At 39.9% G+C, this 22,238-nt stretch overlaps 1 long non-coding RNA gene across 1 annotated transcript in view; it reads left to right on the top strand.

Moving 5' to 3' along the window:
- LOC119624224 (uncharacterized) overlaps positions 1-15,003 on the top strand; it is a 29,159-nt gene extending 14,156 nt beyond the window's left edge. Inside the window, exons 2-3 of the long non-coding RNA XR_005240239.2 lie at positions 13,634-13,861; positions 14,557-15,003. This is a non-coding gene — a long non-coding RNA (uncharacterized lncRNA). The remainder of the gene's footprint in view (positions 1-13,633; positions 13,862-14,556) is intronic.
- Positions 15,004-22,238: the final 7,235 nt, after the last annotated feature.

The raw sequence follows: 22,238 nt of genomic DNA, 5'->3' as shown, positions 1-22,238 counted from the left end.
ACTAAAAGGAAGGAAATGATCAGATCAGAAATAAATGAAACAGAGACTAGAAAACAATAGAAAAAATAAACTAAACTAAGAGCTGTTTTTTTGCAAAGAGAAAAGAAACTAACAAACCATTAGCTAGACTAGCTAAGATAAAAAGACTCAAATAAATAGAATTAGGAATAAAAGAGGAGACATTATAATTGATATTATACCATAGAAATACACAATATCATAAGAGACTGCTATGTGCAGTTATATCCCTGAAAATTGTATAACCTATAAAAATTGATAATTATTAGACATATAACCTATTAAGACTAACTCTTGAGGAAATAGAAAATCTGAACAGAATAATGAGTAAGGAGATTGAATCAGTAACAAAAAGTCTTCCATCAAAGAAAAGCCTGAAACCTGATGGCTTCATTGCTGAATTTTACTTAACATTTAAAGAACTAATAACAATTCTTCTCAAACTCTTCCAAAAAGTTAAATAGAAGGGTACTATGGTCTGCATGTTGGCTTCCCTGCAAAATTCATACATTTAAATATAATCCCCAATGTGATAGTATTAAGAGGTAGGGCCTTTGGGGATGTGGTTAAGTCATGAGGGCTCTGCCCTTGTGAATGGAAGTAGTGCCCTTGTAAAAGAGATGGAGGGATAATGTTTGCCCCTTCTGCCATGTAAGAATGCAACAAAAGGCACCATCTTTAAAGCAGAGCAAGTTCTTACCAGACATCAAATGTACTGACATCTTGATTTTGGACTTCCTAGCATCCAGAACTATAAGCAATACATTTCTATTGTTTATTAATCACCCAGTCTAAGGTATTTTGCTATAGGAACCTGAACAGACTATGACAGAGGGACAACTTCTAGAGTCATTTTACAAGGCCAGCAATACCCTGTTACCAAAGTCAAACAAAGGCACCATGAGAAAAACAGTTACAAGCCAATATCCCTGCTGAGCATAGATATAAATGTTCTCAACAAAATACTGGCAAATGGAATTCAGCAGCACATTAAAAGGATCATTAATCACTTGGGAGGCCAAAGCGGGTGGATCACCTGAGGTCAGGAGTTCAAGACCAGACTGGCCAACATGTTAAAACCCCATCTCTACTAAAAATACAAAAAAGTAGCTGGGCATGGTGGCCCACGCCTGTACTCCCAGCTACTTGGGAGGCTGAGGCAGAAGAGTCACTTGAACTTGGGAGGCCAGGCACGGTGGCTCATGCCTGTAATCCCAGCACTTTGGGAGGCCAAGACGGGTGGATCATGAGGTCAGGAGATCAAGACCATCCTGGCTAACACTGTGAAACCCTGTCTCTACTAAAAATACAAAAAATTAGCCGGTCGTGTTGGTGGGTGCCTGTAGTCACAGCTACTCGGGAGGCTGAGGCAGGAGAATGGCGTGAACTCGGAAGGGAGAGCTTACATGAGCTGAGATTGCACCACTGCACTCCAGCCTGGGCAATGAGTGAGACTCCATCTCAAAAAAAAAAAAAAAAAGAAAAGAAAAAAAAGAAAGAACCTGGGAGAGGGAGGTTGCAGTGAACCAAGATTGCACCACTGTACTCCAGCCTGGGTGACAGAACAAGACTCCATCTCAAATAAATAAATAAATAAATAAATGGATCATTTACCATGATCAAGTGGGATTTATCCCTGGGATGCAGGAAGGGTTCAACATATACGAATCAATAACAGATGAAGGACAAAAACCATAATGATCATCTCAATAGATGCAGAAAAGGCATTTGACAAAATTCAGTATCCCTTTTTGATAAAAATCATTCAACAAATTAGAAATAGAAGGAATGTACCTCAATACAATAAAGATCATATACAATAAGCCCATAGATAACATATTCAATGGTGAGAAGTTGAAAGCTTTTTCTCTAAGACCAGGACTAAGACAGGGATGCCCACTCTCACCACTTTTATTCAATATGGTACTAGAAGTCCTAGCCAGAGCAATTAGGCAAGAAAAAGAATAAAATATATCCAAATTGGGAAAAAATAAGTTAAATTGTCTCTGTTTACAGGCGATATGATCTTATATAAAGAAAACATTAAAGACTGCCAAAAACTGTTAGAACTAGTAAACAAATTTAGTAAAGTTGCAGGAGGCAAAATCAACATATGATCAGCAGGATTCTACACACTAATAACAAACTATTCAAAAAAAGAAATCAAGAAAACAATCCCATTTACAATAGCTAGAAAAAATAAAATAAGTTGCAATGAATTTAACTAAGGAGGTGAAATACCTGTACACTGAAAATTATAAAACATTGATTAAAGAAACAGAAGAAAACACAAATAAATGAAAAGATATCCTGTGTTCATAGATTGGAATAATTAATATTATTAATTCTGTACTGCCTGCTAGAGTTTGAATGTTTGTCTCCTCTAAATCTCATGTTGACATTTGATCCCCAAAGATGGAGGTGGGGCCTAATGGGAGGTGTTTGGGTCATGAGGGTAGATTCCTCAGGAATAGATTAATGCCCTCCCTATGGGGATATAAGATCATGTTATAGGCAAACGGTGAGTGCATTCTCACTCTGTTAGTTCCCATGAGAACTAATTGTGAAAAAGAGGCTGTCGCCTCCTGCCTCTCTTTCTTGCTTCCTGTCTTGCCATGTGATCTCTGCATACACTGGCTCCTCTTCACCTTCAACCATGAATGAAAGCATCCTGATGCCCTCTTCAGAAGCAGATGTTATCACTATGCTTCTTGTACAGCCTGCAGAACTATAAGCCAAATAAACCTCTTTTCTTCATAAATTACCAGCCTCAGGTATTCCTTTATAGCAACACAAATGGACTAAGACACCACCCAAGGCAATCCGCAGATTCAATGCAATCTCTATCAAAATTTTAATGACATTTTTCACAGAAATAGGAAAAAAACCTAAAATGTATATGGAAACATAAAAGACCCCAAGACCCCAAATAGCCAAACCAATTGTGAGCAAAAAGAACAAAGCCAGAGCCATCACACTAGTTGCCTTGAAAATTTACTACAAAACTAGAAGAATCAAAATTTACACAAAACTAGAAGAATCAAAAGTGTATTGTACTGGTATAAAAACAGACACATAGACCAATGAAATGGAAGAGAGAGCTCAAAAATAAATCCATGCATTTATAGTCAATTGATTTTTGACAAAGTTGCCAAGAACACAAAATGGAGAAAGAATACCTCCTTCAATAAATGGTGCTAGGGAAAATGGATATCCACATGCAGAAGAATAAAATTAGATCCTCCTCTCACACCATATATTTATACAAAATTAACTCAAAATGAATTAAAATCTTAAATGTAAAACTTGAAACTGTAAAATCAGTAGACAAAAATCTCCAAGACATTGGTTGGGGCAAAGATTATTTTGATATGACCCCAAAAGCAAAAGCAACAAAAGTGAAAGTAGACAGATGGAATTACATCAAACTAAAAAACTTCTACATAGCAAAGGAAACAATCAACAGAGTGAAGAGACAACATGTAGAATGACAGGATATATTTGCAAGCCGTACATCCAATAAGAGGTTAATATACAAAGTATATAAGGAACTCAAACAATTCAATAGTAGGAAAACAAATAACCCAAATAAAAAATGGGCAAGGGACCTGAATAGACATTTTTCAAAAGAAGACATATAGATATCCACTAGTATATGAAAAAATGCTCAATAACACTAATCAGGCAGGGCGCAGTGGCTCACGCCTATAATCCCAGGACTTTGGGAGTCTGAGGTGGGTGGATCACAAGATCCGGAGCTCAAGACCAGCCTGGCCAATACGGTGAAACGCCATCTCTACTAAAAATACAAAAATTAGCTGGGCGTGGTGGCGGGTGCCTGTAGTCCCAGCTACTGGGGAGACTGAAGCAGAAGAATCGCTTGAGCCGAGGAGTCAGAGGTTGCAGTGAGCCAAGATCACACCACTGCACTCTAGCCTGGGTGACAGACCGAGACTCCATCTCAAAAAAACAAAACAAAACAAAACAAAAACAAAAACAAAAAACCACTAATCACCAGGGAAACACAAATCAAAGCCACAATGAGATATATCACACTTGTTAGAATGACTACTGTCAAAAAAGATGAAAGATAAGTTTTGAGGATGTGAAGAAAAGAAAACCTTGTACACTTGGTGGGCATGTAAATTGGTACAGTCATTACAGAAAGCAGTATGAGGTTTTCTCAAAAAATTAAAAATTGGACTACAGTACCATAAAATCCCACAATCCCACTCCTGGGTCTATATCCAAAAGAAATAAAATCTGTATGTTGAACAGGCACCTACAATGCCATGTTCACTGCGGCATTATTCACAATGTTCAAGATACGGAACCAACCTAAGTGTCCATCAATGGATGATTGGGTAAAGAGAATGTGTTATACATACATAATGGAATACTATTCAACCTAGAAAATAAAAACAATCCTCTCATTTATGACAACATGGATGAACTTGGAGAACATTATGTTAAGTGAAATAAGTCAGGCACAGAATGACAAATACCACATAATCTCATATGTGGAGTGTTTAAAAACTCAAAATTAGCCAGTGGCTAAGTGGCACATGCCTGTAGTCCAGCTAATCCAGAGGCTGAGGCAGGATGATTGCTTAAGTCCAGGAGTTCTGGGCTGTAGTGTGCTATGCCAATAGGGTGTCCACACTAAGTTTAGCATCAGTAGGTGACCTTTTTGAAAGCAGGGGACCGCTAGGTTATCTAAGGAGGGGTGAACTAGCCCAGATCAGAAATGGAGCAGGTCAAATATCCTGTGCTTATCAGTGGTAGGATGGTGCCTGTGAATAGCCACTGCACTCCAGCCTGGGCAACATAGTGAGGCCCCATCTCTTAAAAAAAAACTCTCAAACTTATAGAAATAAGGAGTAAAGTGATACTTACCAGAGGCTGAGGGATGGGAGGATTGGGGAGATATTAGTCAAAGGACACAAAATTTCAGGTAGACAGGAGGAATAAGTTCAGAAGATATATTGTTCACCTTGTTGACTATAGTTAATGATGATATATAATTGAAAATTGTTGAGAATAGATTTTAAATATTCTCACCACAAGAAATAAGTATCTTAGATGATAGATATTTAGGTGATGGTTAATTAGGTTGATTCAGCCATTTCACAATGTATACACATATTAAAACATCATGTTGTCATTGTGGAAAACAGTATGGCGATTCCTCAAGGATCTAGAACTAGATGTACCATATGACCCAGCCATCCCATTACTGGGTATATACCCAAAGGATTATAAATCATGCTGCTATAAAGACACATGAACACGTATGTTTATTGCAGCACTATTCACAATAGCAAAGACTTGGAATCAACCCAAATGTCCATCAGTGACAGACTGGATTGAGAAAATGTGGCACATATGCACCATGGAATACTATGCAGCCATAAAAAGGGATGAGTTTGTGTCTTTTGTAGGGACATGGATGCAGCTGGAAACCATCATTCTCAGCAAACTATCAAAAGAACAGAAAACCAAACACCGCATGTTCTCACTCATAGGTGGGAATTGAACAATGAGATCACCTGGACTCGGGAAGGGGAACATCACACACCGGGGCCTATTATGGGGAGGGGGGAGGACGGAAGGATGGCATTGGGAGTTATGCCTGATGTAAATGACAAGTTGATGGGTGCTGACGAGTTGATGGGTGCAGCACACCAACATGGCACAAGTATACATATGTAACAAACCTGCACATTGTGCACATGTACCCTAGAACTTAAAGTATAATAATAAAAAAAAGAAAAAAAAAACTATTGGACATGGCAAAACAAAACAAAAAAAACCCAAAAAACCAACAAACAGAATATCATGTTGTATACCACAAACACATACAATTTTTACTGGTTAATTAAAGAAATAAATAATTAGGAGTATTAAATACTTAGTTTTACTGATCTCAAGTACTGAAAATATGTCAATACAAAATATACTGAAATACCAAAATATACTGAAATTATACTCCCATATTTAAATGACACTTCAGTTTGGTACTGGAGGTCCTTTCAATCAGCCTCCCATCTACATCCACTATTTCCATCCCAGAGGTAGATGTTTTTATCTGTGTGTCCTTTTCCAAATAGACCTTGGATCTGGCTACCTCGATTCCTTTGATCAAGACCCCTTTTCCTATTTCTATCTGTAATGTTTATATGGAACAAACACAACTGGTAGAATGGAATCTTAAAGCAAATTCGTTTTTGACTATCTTTTTAAATCCTCACTGAGGAGCTGTTCTCCTTGACCCTAGAAAAAACAGAGGTTGCCCCTCAGAGATGTTAAAGGTACTCAGCCATTTTTAAAGTCACAAAACATGCTGGAAATCAGGAATTAAAATGGCAGTCATAGGTAAGAATGATAATTTTAACCTTGAAATTTCTCCTCCTCTCCTCCAGTTTGTACTGGCCACAGGCTAGAAGTCTGAAATTTGAAAGTGGGGTAGGGGATAATCTCATGATTCTTCTCCTTTTACCATCTTTCTAAAGCTGATTCTGATCACTCTAGGATCTGGAGCTTAGGAAGGGAGATCAAAGAAGGAATACTAACAAAGTTCTTAGTTGACTGGTGCTGTGCAGGTGATCAAGTTGGTGCTCTCTGGCCTTTGCAGATGTTTAAAGCTGATTGCTCTTTTAAGGGATTTTCATGGGTTGCTCTGAGACTCTTCCTTTTCCCCACCTTTCTGCAACCTTAGGTATTCAGCAGCAGTTCATCTCCAGCTTTCCTTTATTGAGGCTCCTCACTCCTGCAGGAGGTCATTATAAACAGGGGCTAAGCAACACCACACAACTCCCTTTCCCTCTTGGGCCACATCTGGTCCATAGGAAACATGTTTGTCCAGGAAAACTCTGGGAGTGCAGCCGCTTCCCCACAACTCAGCACTCTGGATTTAGATTTCTCAAGTATGAACCAGTCAGAAGTCCCCTGTGTCCCTCAAACTGTAGAAGTCACATATTAAGCTCCACAGATGGTTCCATAAAAGTTCTGTCCTTTGGTTTGATTTAAGGAGCAGATATCCCCCCTTCCCACCCTCACCTTCTTTCTCCCCCTTTCCCTCCCCTCTCCTCTCCTCTCCTCTCCTCTCCTCTCCTCTCCTCTCCTCTCCTCTTTCTCTTCTCCTCTTTTTCCCCCATAATGAGAAGGATAGAATTCTTGGAACCCAATACTTCTCTCCAAAGAAATCCTTCTCAAAAATCTTCCTGATCTCCAATTCAGCATCCCTTTACGCCATCAGTGTGGGTAACAATTTAAGAGTTACCAACCCCAGGGCCAGGCATGGTGGTTCATGCCTGTAATCCCAGCACTTTGGGAGGCCAAGGCGGGCAGATCATGAGGTCAAGAGATCAAGACTATGCTGGCCAACATGGTGAAACCCTGTCTGTACTAAAAATACAAAAATTAGCCGGGCGTGGTGGCATGCACCTGTGGTCTCAGCTACTTGGGAGGCTGAGGCAGGAGAATCGCTTGAACCCAGGAGGTGGAGGTTGTATTGACCTGAGATCACACCACTACTCCAGGATGGTGACAGAGAGAGACTCCATCTCAAAGAAAAAATTAATAAAAAAAGAGTTACCAACCCCTCCACCCCTTTTTACCACCTACTTTGAAAGTGTTTGCATTTTGGTCCAACACATAGCTCTGTAATGTGCCTTAGCTGAAGCTTTCATTTTAACATCTTGTAATATCCCTAAAGCTCACTTTCATACAGGTATCTTTTTAAAAAATCTTCCCCATCATGCTCAGGTAGTAATTTTTACTTCTTTGAACTATTAGGTGTGGATCATTATGCCGTTCACATAGCACTTATTTTCTTCCTTGTTTTGTAGTTATTTAAGTCTACTTATTTTTATAAAAAATGTATAAGTTCCTCAAAGGTAGAGACTATGCCTCTTTCATTTTTATATCACAAAAGACTTACACACAGTTTATGTGTACTATTTATTATATTTATAAATGGATTGTTCAATATTACTGATTGTAAAAGTCTTGGAAAATAATCTCTTCAATTCAACGTATATTTATTGAATATGTGCTGAATTTCAAGCACTGTGTCCAGTTGAGGATACAGACATAGACAAGACATAATCCTGCTTCTGAAGAGCTTACTATTATCAGAGGAGGCCGGCATATATTGAAAAATTGCATGTGTCCACAATAAAAGTGTGATCTAAAGGTTGTGCACAGGAGGGAAGAGTTAGTTCTAACCATGAGGCTCATGGACGTCTTCATGAAATTGGATATGTCTGAATGGTTTTGTACTTTAAATGAGCTAAAATTTAAAAGGTACCATAAAATTCACCCTTTTGAAGATTACAATTCACTGATTTTTAGTATGTTCACAAAATCACGCAATCATTACCACTATCTAATTCCAGAACACATTTATTACCCCAAGCCCATTTGCAGTCACTCTTCATTCTTCCCTTCCCTGAACCCCTAGCAACCAGTAACCTACTTTCTGTCACTAGGGATTCCCTAATTCTAGGCATTTCATATAAATGGAATCATCCAATATGTGGCATTTTGTGTCTGACTTCTTTCACTTAGCATAATGTGTAATGTTTTTAAGCTTTGCGTTGTAGCATGAATTGGTACTTCATTTTTATGACTGAATAATATTCCACATTATAATATACATTTTATTTATCCACTTATCTGTTGATAGGCATTGTGAATAATGTGCTATGTGAATAATGCTATAGCACATTATTCTATGCTATTCACATAGCATTCTGTAATGCTATGTGAATAAAGGCTATTGTGAATAATGCTGCTATGAACATCCGTGTACAAGTCTTTCATGAGCAAGTTTTCAGTTCTCTTGGGTATATACCTAGGAGTAGAATTGGCAGGTCGTATGGTACTGAATTGATTTTTGAGGGATCCATAGTTTGCTAGTAACTAGACTAATAAGAGAAAATGGCAGCCTAGATCATTATTACATCAAGACACTCAGACTCTCAGTCCAAGTATTTCTAAGTTCAGGAGCCCTCTCTACCTTTCTGTCAGATAATGTTATTTTAGTACCTTGTGATTTTAAATCCATGAAATCACTTTACCTCTTGGGTAGGAAATATGGCTTTTTCCTTAATGAAATACTCTTTCTGCAGCTATGGCTCATTCAAGGTGAGATGTGGTGATTTTAAGGATCTAATCCACTGTTACTCATCTAACCCCACAGTCACTGCTTCATCGAGAAGCCCAGAACTTTTGGCAGGATAAACCAATGGGACATTTGCCTTGGAAAGACTAGTTCTCCCTGAGTCCTAGAAACAGCTGTGTTATAATTATGTGCTCAGGATCCCTTAAATTACCTGGAAATCAATCCATATCCCTCCTCCAGCTGCAGAACTTAGTTTATTAAACTGTTTTTCAAATAATTACAAGCGTCATACTTTGATGTGATGATTTTTTAACTAACATTATATTGTTTGCCATAGGGGAAGATTTTTTTCCCCCAAAGGAGGAAGTGGGTAGAATTGGTGGAAAAAACAAACTAAAATAAACTAATGCCTAATTTCTCAAGTCCCTTCCAGAGGCTAATTTATATAGGAGTGCTAAATGGGCCCACTCTCCTGCAATCCCAAAACAGGACAGGCTATATCTGCTCATAGGTATTCTTTTCCTAGGAAATGTTAGTGTATGTGCATATTCATTTTTGAGACCTAGCTCATTTTCGAGGCCACCTTCCCTGAGAAATGCCTTCCCTGGTTCCATAAGCAGAGTGACAGACTTCCATTTACTACACTCCAATCCTTAAGTGCTGTCTTGGTTTCTTTTAGGTTGGTATTATAGAATGCCACATACTGGTTAATTTATAAAGACGAGGAATTTATTTATCACAGTTGTGTAGGCTGGGAAGTCCAGTATCAAGACAGTGGCATCTGGGAGGAGCCTTAGTGCTGCATCGTCCCCTGGTGGAAGACTGAAGGGCAAGAAAGCACACAAGAGAGAGCAGGAGGGGAAGGTTCCTTTATATCAGGAACCTACTCCTAATGGCATTAATCTGTCAGAGCAAAGCACTCATGACTTAATCACCTCTTAAAGATCTCACCTCTCAACATAGGTCAACTGGGGATTAAGTTTGCAACACGTGAACTTTGAGAGATACATTCAAACCATGGCAGGTGATCATCTCTAAAAAACCTTCTGTGTTTGATTGCATTTGTCTGCTTGTGTTCACCGTTCTTTTCATCAGTGCTTTGCTCATAGTAAGCACTAAATAAGTGTTCAGTGTAATTATTCTGAAGTGATGACCCTATACTGGTAGAGTGTTAGTCTGCCAGCACAGCATACCAGTTCCAGCTTCATGAAAGAGGGAACTCACTACCCAGGGAAGCACAATCCTTTGCTAGGTTTATACTCATACTCTGAGTTTGCACAATGTGGGTCAGACACAGAATTCCCAATTTTGTGTTCTCATGACTCTATCCGTCTAACAAAATTTGTTGGGCACTTACCATGTTCTGGGTGGGATTCAGAGGTGAATAGGACAAAGTACAATGTGCCAGGCTGCTGTATAATTATTACATTTACTTCCTCCAGTAACAAAAGTGTGTTAGTCAGGATTTTTCTGGTTGCAAGAGATAAAAAGACAACTTAATGACATAAAACAAAAGAAAATCAAATGTATTGGCTCATGTATCCAAAATATGCAGATGTAGACTTCAGGTGCTGCTGGATCCCAGGACTGGATGATCCTGTCTTGATGCTATCTCTCTCTCCATCTCTTGGCTCTGTTTTTCCTGTGTCTTCTTTATTCTTTGGTAGGCTTTCCCTTCATAGTCATTAGTGGCTGCCAGGACCTCCACAATTACCTTCCATCTTGTTGGCAGCCCTTGTCAAAAGAGAAAGATTCTTTCTAGCTGCTCCAGCAAAAGTTTTGGGATTACCTCTGTTGAACTTCCTCAGATCTCAAGCCCATTCCTGAACCTTTGGGCTGTGCCCAAAGGGAGGAAATATACTAATTGACTAGACCTGGATCATATGCTCTCTTTATTTTATTTTTTAAATTTATTTATAGATTTTTTGAGACGGACTCGCGCTCTCTCACCAGGCTGGAGTGCAGTGGCGCGATCTCGGCTCACTGCAACCTCTGCCTCCCGGGTTCAAGTGATTCTTCGGCCACAGCCTCCTGAGTGGCTGGGCTTATAGGTGCGCACCACCACGCCTGGCTAATTTTTGTATTTTTAGTAGAGACAGGGTTTTACCATGTTGGTCAGGCTGCTCTCGAACTTCTGACCTCATGATCCACCTGCCTTGGCCTCCCAAAGTGCTGGGATTACAGGCGTGAGCCACCACGCCCGGCCGCCCTCTTTACTTTCTAGAGAGTGGACTCAGCCAATTAAACCTTATGGGCTAAGAGTGAAGGAAGAGTAGTTCTCTAGGGTAATTTGGCATCCTATTATGTGAAAGGAAAATAGATACTGGATAGACAGAGACCATTACAGTAGTTATAATAAACTCCACTTTAGAGATAAGGAAATTATGGCTTGGGAAGTTAGCGTATGTTACTCAAATTCTCATTGCTAATATATGTATTAGAGAGAGGACTAGGACTCATGACTGTCTGATTTCAAATTCTGGGTACTATGCCATGTAGCCCATGCTTTCAAAGAGCTTATACCCCAATGGCCTTACAGCCTTGCCAGTCAGTGGGAATCACTTTTTTTTTTTTTTAAGAAATTGTAAAATATACATGACATGAAATTTACTATTTTAACCACTTTTGAGAGTAAAGTTTAGTGATGTTAAATACTTCCACCATATTGTGCAACTAGCACTACCATCCATCTCCAGAAATTTCCATCATATCAAACAAGAACCACTGACTCCTTCCTCCCCCAGACCCTGGCAACCACCTTTCTGTGTTCTGTCTTTATGAGTTTGACTACTCTAGGTATCTCATATAAGTGCAATCATACAATATTTGTCCTTTTGTGTTTGGATTACTTCATGTAGCAGAATGTCTTCAGGTTTCATCCATGCTGTAGCATGTATCGGAATGTATTTCCCTTTTAAGGCAGAACAATATTCTACTGTATGTACATATCACATTTTGTTGATGGACATTTGGGATTTTTTCCTATCTGTTGGCTATTGTAAGTAATGTTGTTGTGAACGTGAGTGTACAAATGTCTGTTTGCGTTCTTACTTTCCATTCTTTTGGGTACATACCCAGAAGTGGGATTGCTGGATCATGTGGTAATTCTATGTTTAACTCTTTAAGGAGCAACCATAATGTTTTCCATAGTGGCTACACCATTTCACATTCCCACCAGCAATACACGAGGGTTCCAATTATTCCACAGCCTTGACAACACTTGTTATTTTCTGTTTTTGTTTTTCTTAAATAACAGCGATCCTAATGGGTATGATGTGGTATCTCATTGGCTTTGATTTGCAATTTTCCTAATGATTGGTGATGCTGAGAATCTTTTCATGTGATTTTTGGCCATTTGTATATCTGTTTTTTGGAGAAATGTCTGTTTAAGTCCCTTGCCCAGTGTTGCATTGGATTGTCTGTTTTGTTTTTGAGTTGCAGGAGCTCTTTATATAGTCCAGGTATCAATCTCTTATCAAATATTTAATATATGATTTGCAAATATTTCTGCCGTTCTGTGAGTTGCCTTTTCACTCTGTTAAAGTAGTGTCCTTTGAGACACAAGTTTTTAATTTTGAAGTCCAACTTTTTTTCTTCTGTTGCCTGTGCTTTTGGTATTATATCCAGGAATTACTTTTGAAAAGCAAAAAGGAAATGTTTAAAAGGATAGCACACTGTCATTAGTCATAGAACATGTATGCATAAATGTATTGGTCATTTTCCAATTTCAGCCAGTTGAAGTTTAGTTTAGAAAAGAGAGTGAGCTACCTGAAGGAGCGTTTGGGGTAGGATGCTACAATGAGCAAAGAGACTTTTACCAATATTAGAGCTATAACTGTCTGACAGGGAAAAGGAGAAGAGTTATAGGAGCAGGAGAGTGATGTGTTGAGAAGCAGCAGCACAAATGTTACCTATTTCACAATTTTAACTACTCTGATGAAACGGTCTTACTGAAATGTGGTGAAAGCAAATGTCATTAAAAATCTGTACAGTACTTTTAAAAAAAATATCCTTCAGACTCCTTGGTTCAGTACTGTGAATTAGGGAGGCATGCCATACGTGAAAGCATTATAAAAGTGCTACATAAGATTGTATTATTATTGCTAATGTGTTTGTTCAACAAATAAGCATATGAAATTGGAGCACAAGAATACAGACCTAGGGGGGAGGTAACAGACATGGAAAGGCCCCACTCAGATCTCCTTCTCCTTTCCAGGAAAGACTTACAGCTGTCGGGAGTATAATGTGCAGATATCCTCTAGCTGTAGCTTTCTCAGATTTGGTCTCATTACAGAAAGCCCCTCACCTCAGGTCATGACCTTTGGGTGCATTTGGTGTCTAAGTGAGGTGAGAATATAAAAACCAGGCCATTTTGACCCAGTGTAGAACACCCTTGTTGGTAGTGTTTGTTCTAAAGCTCTCTTGAGTCTGTACTGCAGTTTAACTTCTTCCACTGCTTAATCCACTCTCTGCGTCTTCCTTTCACAGGTGTTGATCCTGAATAAACATCTTACAGCCAAACTTCGACTCAATATCTGCCTCCAAAGAACCCAACCTGTGACAAGTGATTTTAGAGATTACCTAACCCAAACTCTTTTTGAAATAATAAAGTTTATTTTTTCCAAATTCAAAATTATTATTCTTTTAGAATGAGGTGAATATTCAAGTAGAAAGAAAAACATCACTCACAATGTTTGGAGACCACTTGCCATAATTGTAAGTAACTGTTTTAACCTTTGGGTGTATCATAATGTATTTATCCCTTGAACAATTAATACTTTTTCTAGTATTTTTTTCTAGTTTTTCACTAGTTTAAGTAATGCTACAATAAATATCTTTGTGCAATAAAGGTTTTCATGTGTTCTAAATTATTTTCTTAGGATAGATTCCCAGGTGTAGAATTACTGGTTTACAGAGTAAGATTTTTGTTGTTGTTGAGACAGGGTCTCACTCTGACACCCAGGCTGGAGTGCAGTAACGTGATCATAGCTCACTGCAGCCTCATATTCCTGGGCTTAAGCAATCCTCCCACCTAAGCCTCCCAAGTAGCTGGGACTACAGGCACATGCCATCATGCCTGGCTGTTTTTCTTTCTTTTTTTTTTTTTGTAGAGGCAGAGTCTTGCTATGTTGCCCAGACTGGTCTCAAACTCCTGGGCTCAAGCCATTCTCCTGCCTCAGCCTCCCAAAGTGTTGGGATTACAGGCATGAGTAACTGTGCCCACCCAGGTATGCCATTTTCAGTGCTCTTGATGGATAATTTTCCAAAGGGTTGAATCAGTTTTTACTGTCAACAGAGTACAACAGGGCATCAGAAGGCCCATTTCAATGCATTTTTTCTATCATTTTATAGAAGAGATAATTATTGGTTAAATATTAATTGGTGACAGTATGGAGTCTTTTGCTTCTTAGGTGAGATTAATTCCCTTTGGGTCATATGCGTAGAAAACCTGAAACTGTAAAGTGTAAAGCTCTTCTCATCAGCTCACCGGTATTCCTTACTCTCTGGCCTGGAATGCCAACCCCCAAAGGATGCTTTTATGAAGAAAAAAGGACGCAAGTGGTGATGGCAAAAGACACAGAGATTCCTCCCTGGAGAGCAGTAGAGATCAGGAGGCAGTGGTCTCGACGAAAACCAGCAGGAGTGAATAGGGACCCATGTACTAGGTGGATCCATGTATTTCCAACATGGTGCGATGTGTATGTGGTAGCAGTGGACCCAAACACCACAGAAAACTTGAGGCAGCCACACAATGGTGTGATTTCAGTCTATAACAATGTTCCATAACCACCTTATTTTTTCCTTAATATATCATGCATTTTCCATGTTATTAAAAATGTATGTGTGATTTAAATCGTTTATATTATGTTAAATAAAGTATATAGATTCTGAGATAAGTACTAATATTTTCATTTTAAAGATGGGCAAACTAATGTGTAGAAAGTTTTAAAAACGTCTCCAGTCTCACAGCTAGTAAGTGAGGGACTCATACGGAAATCCAGTCGGGTCTGACTCCAAAAGCCAGGATTTTCTCACTACACTGTGTTCATCCTCAGGGCATTAAAAAACCAGGCCTAGCACATACCCTCTTCTTTTGATATCTGGCAGAAGGCCTGGGGAGCAAGGTGTCTGTATGAGAAAGCGGAGTGGTCGAAATACGGCCCCAACCACCATCTTCCTGAAATTGTTCTATTATTTTGCAGTTAACAAGCTGATGGCAATTTAAATTCAGTTCAGGTACTTAAATACTAGACACTGGGAACACAAAGATAAACAGGGATGCCAGTTTAAACAGCTGTATCTGCTTCAACACATTTCAGAAGCAGGAGCAACAGGAAGACCAAATTAAGGCCTGGCACCTTGTGTGCTAGAGGCAGATTCCCAGAGTGAGCCCGTGGAGCTCACGCCCCACTGCTGGTTCTGCCGTGCGCACTGCTTCTGCCACAGAAATGTAGCCTAATTTGAATCGCACAGTCTGTTAGACTCCTCTTGATACCAAAGGAAGCCTTCTCTCTGTCTTTTAGTGATGAAGACAGCAGTTGCCCCACTTTTCTCTTCTTTCCTTTTCCCCCCCACCCCATTGGTATCATTTGCTAAGCCCCTCTAAATACCCAATTCAGGCAGAACATTAGAATTTGCCTCTCAGAGAAGGTGCCTCTGACTCCCTCTAGAGGGCACTTGCTGCCAGTTCTGGGCTAAGTGCCACTGCTGGGAGGATTCTGTGATCAGCCGGCTGTCAGATTCACAGAAAGCTCCTGGCGCTTGTTGGTTGGTTTGTTCTAGAGAAACAGTTGGAGAGTGTTTCCTTGGGCAGCTGGGAGAGGTGGGGGGACTCCCTGCCTACCTCACTCTCCTCAATACCCCTCCACCCCTCCCCTCCCTAACTGGGCCTTCACTCAGCAGGCCCTTCCAGAGGGTGGAGGCCAAAGGGTGTCACCCACCTTCTTGAGCAATAACCCTGCACGATGCTGCCTGGAGCCTGTGGTGTTTGGAGGAGTAGATTTAACCACAGAGGGCTTGTGGGAACTCCTAGTTCAGAACACAAAGGAGGAGAGAACAGAACACTGAGATGCAAAGATTTATGAGGGAGAAAGACTCACGTAAGAAAAGGAAATTAGAAACCAAGCAAGCAGAATATTCCAAAGACAGCCACATACCACGCATGATAATGAAGTTTCCATGACTCTCTTTGGCTTAGATCGGTCTGCTTAATAATTAATATGGCAACTCTCCCTCTCTCTGCAAACAGGTGGTTGTAGAGGGCTTGGCAAATATTTCCTTATTGCTCCCTTTACTTTCTTTGAGAGGAAGGTTGGGTGGTCCAGAGGATTTCCCAGATGGAGCAACAGGCTCCCCATGCCTTCCATTTGCATAAGGTAACAGAGTGAGACAAGGGCAGTTCTGGGACTGGCAGGCAGAGTTCCTTAGTGCCATGTGGACAGTGGCAAGATCCCTCAGGCACCTCAGGAGAGTGGGATCAAGGCTGAGAGGGTAGGTGAATGTCGGTAGATGAATGGACTTTGAAATGGAGGCAGCACTTGGTGTGTGCCAGGTTCCTCTGGAAAATGATGCTACAGAGATCCCATCTCTGGTTGGGTCTCCTCCAGCTGCTTTGTGGAGGGAAGGATGAACATGGCATGCTCTCCTTTGTGCCAGTGCCACCACCCTAGTCAGGTCTGTTCCTTTCCATCCCTGGACTTGTTTCTAGTTTTTCTTGGATTCACCCTCTCCTCTTCAGTCTAGACTGTGCATACTGCTGCCAGAAATATCTTCCCGAAACACTGCTTCTCCCATGTCCCTGCCCAGATAGAAAACCTATGAAGGAAGTCACGAACAAGTCATATCAGTCCTGTTGATATGCTTTGTTTCAACTATGTGATGTTTTAAGAAATATTTTGAATTTGTTTTCAACATGGGAAAAAGGAAAATCTTAGATAAAAATCTGAATTTCTAGCTTTTGGTGGGGGGACAACTAGGTGATCTGGCAATTCCATACCTGTATTTCCACCTTGCAGTTGACTGGAGTGAAGTAGCAACTGCTGTCTTCAGACAGGGCACTGATGGTGTTGAGCATCTTTTCATGCACTTATTAGTCATTCATATATCTTCGTTGGTGAAATATCTGTTCAAGTCCTTTGTCTATTTTTTTAAAAAATGAATTGTTTGCCTTCTTATCATTGAGTTATCAGAACTCTCCTTCACTTTTTACTAGATAATTCTTTACTCCAACTCTCTGTTATGGTGAATTATATTATATTATATTATACTTTCTCTGCTCATATTACTATGTGATATCTCTCTTTATTGGATTCCAATTTATACAGATGGCTACTAATATTTATACTCTGATAAACTGTCAAGAAATGATCAGAATGTAAGTAAGAAAGAGAGTGTCTGAGTTAGACATATGCATTTGGATCCCAGTTTTGCCACCTCTGGGTGGCTGTAGACAAGGCATTTCATCTTGCTGAACTTTCCTGTTATTATCTTTAAAATATGAAAATAATGGCCACCTCACAGGATTTTCTTAAAGCTTAGAGATAATATACAAAAATAGCTTATCACAGAGATTGGCACTTAGTAACAAAATATGATAGCCAAAAATAGCAGCAGCAAGTGATCAAGAGCTGAAAATAAATCTTAGGGTTTCTACAGGTGAGAGTACTATTCATTCAAGCTAAATTTGATAACAAGGTCCTTGTTATTTAGCAAAAAGTACCCCTTATCTGGCACCTGTGTGCTGCTATAGCTAAAGCGTTGCCAAAGAGAAGCTGGATGGTGATGGCCCAGGAAGGTCCTCATGCCATGGCCACACTTTGGGAGCTCATCATAAATATGGAGACTGGTCTTCAGCTTCATAGGATCCATTTTACCAGTAACCCAGGAGTGTCCAAGTTTTAGAAGGCTGACGTATGTCAACTAAACTCACGTAGTTATTTGAGTCTTCAGGATAACTGGAGTGACTCTCTTTAGGGATTGATTCTTTATTCAGTTCCTGCCTCTTATGAAAGTTAAAAAAATTACTTATTCTCATATTCAACCCAACTATTTATGGAGACACAACCTCGAACTAAAATGATCAAGTTGCTATTGAAAAAAACATAAATGACAAGGTATCACAGGCACTGTGATATCACTACAATGCAATGACAATAGTTATTTAGATTAGCAGCTGGTTTGGACATTTTCAGATGTTTAAGTTTTGTGCATAAGACTTTTTGCTACCTTTGAGGATATTAGAACCAGAATCAGGAATAGATACAATGAAGGTATCATAGAGGGGTAATTAATAGGTTTTCAAGTGACGGGTCGATCTTTGCATGAATGGAGCAGGAAAAGTGCCAGCTAGAGGCCTGTAAACAGCCTCTGCACTCAGGTGAGGATACTGGAGTGTATTAAGATCCTTCTCTTGTTTTGAGACCCTTTTTTTCTGAGAGAGTCTTGTAAGTGATCTCTTTGGTCAGGCAGATGTAAGAATCCACTTGTCCTTGGGGAAACCTGCTAAGTATTCTATTTGGATCTGTTATCTGGAGTGTGACCTGCAGATTTAGGACCTTTTTTTTCTACACATGGATTTGAGCTGTGGTATTCTGTGCATTCTATGTGTATGAAATGCATATGGGTTTTGCTCAAGCATTTGCACACTGAGCACAGGAGGCAAGGTTATGGCAGGTGTGATGCACAGGCCTTATTGTCTCTTTACTGCACACCAGATAACAGACTGGAGAGGATGTGGACTGTTTCTTGTGCCACATGGTTTTATTTAGTACAGAATAGGCCATTTTTGTTACAAAATAGGGCCTCACTGTGCCCTGTAAGAGAATGAAAGACAGTAGATGCTCTACAGAGACAGAGAAATGAGGTGGGCTTTGGACTGAAAATGGGGGAGATCTTTGGGTCTGGTGGAAATTGAGCCTAGATTCTGGGCATGGAGATATAATGACCTTTGTCAGCTACTCTCTGTTGTATGTCTTTGTTCCAAGGGCATTTATTACACACCCAGATTAGATTCAGATTAGCCACGTTTGGGAAGCTAAGGAACACAGCTATATGCATATTTAAGGCACTGCATGTCGAGGGAGATGGTATTCCTGGAGTTACAAGATGACAAGAGGTGAAAGCAGGAGCATGGCACCTCACTATTCTGGGGGGCAAGGGCTTGAGCTGAGATGACATGTGACAAACAGAGAGGGTTTATGGAACCAGGGAGCTTTTCTCAGTGACCACTGGAGATACTTGAGGAGGCGAGCCTGATAAAAGAGATTTTCTGCAGCCCTAGAGGATAGAGGATAGGGACTTAGCTATTGTTATTTGTGTATTAAAAGGCCAGAGACCTTGAGTACTTCAGGACTACATAAATGTACATATTTTAACACCATAGGTATAACAAGATCACTGAAACTATTAGAAGCAGAAGCTCAATTCTAGGATAATATTATGAACTGGCATTTCCAAATCATTCCTAATAATGAGTAGCAACACAGAAAAGACATTTTTTTCCCTCTACTTTCCTTCCTTTTCTCTTGCTGAGCTTGGAAATCTGGGTGAGGATCAAACAGTTCTTGCTTATGGTTCATACAGGGCTCTGCTCTCTGGAGCTCCTCCTAACAGCATATCATGCTTCATGACTCCTGCAACCGACTAGCTCTGATGCTCTGATCTGAACAGGTTTCTATTCCTTTTTTTTTAATTATTATTTTTATTATTATACTTTAAGTTCTAGGGTACATGTGCACAACGTGCAGGTTTGTTACATATGTATACATGTGCCATGTTGGTGTAGTGCACCCATCAACTCATCAGTACCCATCAACTTGTCATTTACATCAGGTGTAACTCCCAGTGCCATCCCTCCTCCCTCCCCACCCCCCACAATAGGCCCAGGTGTGTGATGTTCCCCTTCCCGTGTCCATGTGATCTGATTGTTCAATTCCCACCTATGAGTGAGTTCAGTTTCCATGTAGTTGTGCAATTTCGAGTTAGTTTCTTAATCCTGAGTTCTAATTGGATTGCACTGTGGTCTGAGAGCCAGTTTGTTGTGATTTCTATTCTTTTACATTTGCTGAGGAGTGCTTTATTTTCAACTACGTGGTCTATTTTGGAGTAAGTGTGATGTGGTGCTGAGAAGAATGTATATTCTGTTGATTTGGGGTGGAGAGTTCTCTAGATGTCTATTAGGTCTGCTTTCCTGGATATCCTTCTGAACTTTCTGTCTTGTTGATCTGTCTAATATTGACAGTGGGGTGTTAAAGTCTCCCATTATGGTTGTGTGGGAGTCTTTAAGTCTCTGTAGGTCTCTAAGGACTTGCTTTATGAATCTGGGTGCTCCTGTATTGGGTGCCTATATATTTAGGATAGTTAGCTCTTCTTGTTGAATTGATCCCTTTACCATTATATAATGGCCTGCTTTGTCTCTTTTGATCTTTGTTGGTTTAAAGTCTGTTTTATCAGAGACTAGGATTGCAACCCCTGCTTTTTCTTTTTCTGCTTTCTGTTTGCTTGTTAGATCTTCCTCCATCCCTTTATTTTGAGCCTATGTGTGTCTCTGCACGTGAGATGGGTCTCCTGAATGCAGCACACTTATGGATCTTGACTTTTATCCAATTTTCCAGTCTGTGTCTTTTAATTGGGGCATTTAGCCCATTTATAGTTAAGGTTAATATTGTTATGTGTGAATTTGATCCTGTCATTATGATGTTAACTGGTTATTTTGCTCATTAGTTGATGCAGTTTCTTCCTAGCATCAATGGTCTTTACAATTTGGCATGTTTTTTCAGTGGCTGGTACCAGTTGTTCCTTTTCATGTTTAGTGCTTCCTTCAGGAGCTCTTGTAGGGCATGCCTGGTGGTGACAAAATCTCTCAGCATTTGCTTGTCTGTAAAAGATTTTATTTCTTCTTCACTTATGAAGCTTAGTTTGGCTGGATATGAAATTCTGGGTTTAAAATTCTTTTCTTTAAGAATGTTGAATATTGGCTCCCACTCTCTTCTGGCTTGTAGAGTTTCTGCTGATAGGTCTGCTGTTAATCTGATGGGCTTCCCTTTGTGGGTAACCTGACCTTTCTCTCTGGCTGCCCTTAATATTTTTTCCTTCATTTCAACCTTGGAAAATCTCACAATTATGTGTCTTGGGGTTGCTCTTCTCAAGGAGTATCTTTGTGGTGTTCTCCGTATTTCCTGAATTTGAATGTTGGCCTCTCTTCCTAGGTAGGGAAAGTTCTCCTGGATAATATCCTGCAGACTGTTTTCCAACTTGGTTCCATTCTCCCCGTCACTTTCAGGTCCACCAATTAGATGTAGATTTGGTCTTTTCACATAGTGCCATATTTCTTGGAGGCTTTGTTCATTTCTTTTTACTCTTTTTTCTCTAAACTTCTCTTTTCGCTTCATTTCATTCGTTTGATCTTCAATCACTGTTACCCTTTCTTCCACTTGATCGAATTAGCTGTTGAAGCTTGTGCACGCATCACTTAGTTATCATGTTATGGTTTTCAGCTCCATGAGGTCATTTAAGGTCTTCTCTACACTATTTATTGTAGTTACCATTCGTCTAATCTTTTTTCAAGGATTTAGCTTCCTTGCGATGGGTTTGAATATCCTCCTTTTCCTCAGAGAAGTTTGTTATTACCAACCTTCTGAAGTCTACTTTTGTCAGTTCATCAAAGCCATTCTCCGTCCAGCTTTGTTCCATTGCTGGCGAGGAGCTGCAATCCTTTGGAGGAGAAGAGGCACTCTGGTTTTTAGAATTTTCAGCTTTTCTGCTCTGGTTTCTCCACATCTTCGTGGTTTTATCTACCTTTGGTCTTTGATGTTGGTGACCTACAGATGGGGTTTTGGTGTGGATGTCCTTTTTGTTGATGTTGATGCTTTTCCTTTCTGTTTGTTAGTTTTCCTTCTGAGAGTCAGAACCCTCAGCTGCAGGTCTGTTGGAGTTTGCTGTAGGTCCGCTCCAGACTCTGTTTGCCTGAGTATCACCAGCAGAGGCTGCAGAATAGCAAATATTGGAGAACAACAAATTTTGCTGCCTGATCCTTCCTCTGGAAGCTTCATCCCAGAGGGGCACCCACCTTTATGAAGTGTCAGTTGGCCCCTGC

Source organism: Chlorocebus sabaeus, chromosome 20 (assembly GCF_047675955.1).
Source record: "Chlorocebus sabaeus isolate Y175 chromosome 20, mChlSab1.0.hap1, whole genome shotgun sequence".
NCBI lineage: Eukaryota > Metazoa > Chordata > Mammalia > Primates > Cercopithecidae > Chlorocebus > Chlorocebus sabaeus.
Note: the sequence above shows the minus strand (reverse complement) of the source record. Positions and strands in the feature narration are given on the sequence as shown.